Genomic DNA, 4081 nt, shown 5'->3' on the forward strand with positions numbered 1-4081 from the left:
GTTATTACCAAGCAACAAACCTAGGAACCAACACAACTGGATACAGATCACAAGTATACACAACATTTATTACCAGATACCCGGAATTAAAATTTTTAACAGAACAACGACTAGCTGATCAGATCCGTGTAATAATAAAAAAATAACAGGATACCCCAGTCAGAATTAGAAAACATCAAACAACAAGTACAAGAAATACTGGAACAAAATAATGTGCAATCAGAAGAAGAAGAAGAAAATACAGTAATGGACTCAAACATCCCAGAGCAAACAAACAAAGACCAACACGCATCAATTAAACAATCAGAGGAAAACGAAATCTTAAGACAGCCACCAGAACAAGCACAAATAGAACACGAAGTGACACAGATGTTAGATATAGAAGAAAAATTTCAGCTAACATATATAGAATACAGACACAAATAGACATTAGACCATTCTTGCGTAGACCACCAAATAACCCACAAGTCGAAACAACAATAAAAACTATCAACACAGTCATACACAACAAAATAAATGAAAATACAACTATGGAAGAGTTACAACTACTGGTTTATATAGGACTCACTACACTAAATATACACACTAGGCAGAGATCAGAACCAACCAACACACAGAAGAAACCCACAAAACCAGCATGGCAACACAGGCTACAGATCAAAATAGAAAAACTGAGAAAAGACATCGGACAGCTAACACAATTTATAAGAAATGAAATCTCGGAAAAAAAACGAAAAAGGTTAGGTAAAATCTCACAACAAGAGGCGACAGAGCAATTAGACGAAAAGAAGCAGAAATTACAAGCATTAGCCAAACGACTCAGAAGATACAAAAAAAGTGAAAATAGAAGGAAACAAAACCAAACATTCAACACAAACCAAAAGAAATTTTACCAGACAATAGATAACACACACACTAAAATAAACAATCCACCAAACATAAGACATGGAACACTTCTGGAGCAACATATGGTCAAACCCGGTACAACATAACAGGCATGCACGGTGGATACAAGCAGAAACAGACACATACAAGATGATACCACAAATGCCTGAAGTGATAATTTTGCAACATGAAGTCACCCAAGCTATTAATTCTACTCACAATTGGAAAGCCCCTGGAAATGACAAAATAGCAAATTTCTGGTTAAAGAAGTTCACCTCAACACATTCACATCTAACTAAATTATTTAACAGTTACATTGCAGACCCATACACATTCCCTGATACACTTACACACGGAATAACATATCTGAAACCTAAAGATCAAGCAGACACAGCGAACCCAGCTAAATATTGCCCCATAACATGCCTACCAACAATCTACAAAATATTAACTTCAGTCATTAAACAGAAATTAATGACACATACAACACAGTACAAAATTATAAATGAAGAACAAAAAGGCTGTTGCAAAGGAGCACGAGGATGTAAAGAGCAACTGATAATAGATGCAGAGGTGACATATCAAGCTAAAACTAAACAAAGGTCGCTACACTACGCTTGCATTGATTACCAAAAAGCTTTTGATAGTGTACCCCACTCATGGTTACTACAGATATTGGAAATACACAAAGTAGATCCTAAATTGATACAGTTCCTAAACATAGTAATGAAAAATTGGAAAACCACACTTAATATCCAAACAAATTCAAATAATATCACATCACAGCCAATACAGATTAAGTGTGGAATGTACCAAGGAGACGCATTAAGTCCTTTCTGGTTCTGTATTGCTCTGAACCCACTATCCAACATGCTAAATAATACAAATTATGGATAAAATATTACTGGAACATACCCACACAAAATCACACATTTGCTATACATGGATGATCTAAAACTACTGGCAGCAACAAATCAACAACTCAACCAATTACTAAAGATAACAGAAGGATTCAGCAATGAAATAAGTATGGCTTTTGGAACAGACAAATGTAAGAAAAATAGCATAGTCAAGGGAAAACATACTAAACAAGAAGATTACATATTGGATAACCACAGCGACTGCATAGAAGCGATGGAAAAAACGGATGCCTATAAATATCTAGGATACAGACAAAAAATAGGAATAGATAATACAAATATCAAAGAAGAACTGAAAGAAAAATATAGACAAAGACTAACAAAAATACTGAAAACAGAATTGACAGCAAGAAACAAGACAAAAGCTATAAATACCTATGCCATACCAATATTGACCTACTCATTTGGAGTAGTGAAATGGAGTAACACAGACCTAGAAGCACTCAATACACTAACACGATCACAATGCCCCAAATATAGAATACATCACATACATTCAGCAACAGAAAGATTCACATTAAGCAGGCAGGAAGGAGGAAGGGGATTTATCAACATAAAAAACCTACATTATGGACAGGTAGACAATTTAAGAAAATTCTTTCTAGAACGAGCAGAAACTAGCAAAATACATAAGGCAATCACTCATATAAATACATCGGCTACACCACTGCAATTTCATAACCACTTCTACAACCCTTTAGATCACATAACATCAACAGACATGAAGAAAGTAAATTGGAAAATGAAAACACTACATGGCAAGCACCCGTATCATCTAACACAGCCACACACCGATCAAGACGCATCCAACACATGGCTAAGAAAAGGCAATATATACAGTGAGACAGAAGGGTTCATGATTGCAATACAGGATCAAACAATAAACACCAGGTATTACAGCAAGCATATTATTAAAGATCCCAATACCACAACGGATAAATGCAGACTTTGTAAACAACAAATAGAAACAGATCACATCACAAGCGGATGTACAATACTAGCAAATACAGAATACCCCAGAAGACATGATAATGTCGCAAAAATAATACATCAACAGCTTGCCTTACAACATAAACTTTTAAAACACATTCCTACATACAAGTATACACCACAAAATGTACTGGAGAATGATGAATACAAATTATACTGGAACAGAACCATTATAACAGATAAAACAACGCCACATAACAAACCTGACATCATACTCACCAATAAAAAGAAGAAATTAACACAACTAATCGAAATATCCATACCCAATACAACAAATATACAAAAGAAAACACAAGAAAAAATTGAAAAATACATCCAACTGGCTGAGGAAGTCAAAGACATGTGGCATCAGGATAAAGTTGACATCATACCAATTATACTATCAACTACAGGAGTCATACCACACAATATCCACCAATACATCAATGCAATACAGCTACATCCAAACATATATATACAGCTACAGAAATCCGTAATTATTGATACATGTTCAATTACCCGAAAGTTCCTAAATGCAATATAACACATACCGTACAGTTAAAAGTAAGTGACGCTTGATCAAGGTCCGTGTCACTCCGTTTTTAACCGGACTTAACGTCTGAGAAAGTGAAGATAATAATAATAATGTTGATGTTGTTGTTGTTGTGGTCTTCAGCCATTTGGCTGATTACAGCAATAGACAAAGTCAAGAGCATATATTTCTACACAAACTACAAGACCCTTAATGTTTACAATGTATATAAGTGATCTAGTAGGAACCGTCAGAAGCTCTTGGAGACTGTTTGCAGATGATGACATTGGCTACAAGAAAGTAGCAACCCCAGAACACAGTACTGGTTTGGACAATGACTGTGTGGTGCAGGCTCTGGCAGGTGATCCAGGATGTAAATAAATGTAAAGTATTTTGCACACATAGGAAAAGAAATCCACTACTGCAAAACTACACTATTGGCAGCAAATCACTGGTAACTGTATCTACTATGTGGAGTAACAGATTGTTCCATCTCTTCCTCACAATCAGATAATAGAAGTTCATGTAAAACTATTGCTTAGGTACTTAGCATGTAGAGAATTTCCACAGTGCACACTTTCATTTTAGTTTGTGCAGAGATGATGCAGCATTACAACACAAGGACAGGCCTTAGAAGAGGTATCTAGAAAAACACTCTCTTCAAATAGCAAAACTTCCAATACAGGTGCCACCTTGGTAAACTTACCTAAGAAGTTACCTACTGAGCTAGAAAAATCTTCTTTGTGATAATAAATGGCCTAATCTCAGTTATGTG

The sequence above is a fragment of the Schistocerca americana genome, chromosome 5 (assembly GCF_021461395.2).
Source record: "Schistocerca americana isolate TAMUIC-IGC-003095 chromosome 5, iqSchAmer2.1, whole genome shotgun sequence".
NCBI classification, from domain to species: domain Eukaryota; kingdom Metazoa; phylum Arthropoda; class Insecta; order Orthoptera; family Acrididae; genus Schistocerca; species Schistocerca americana.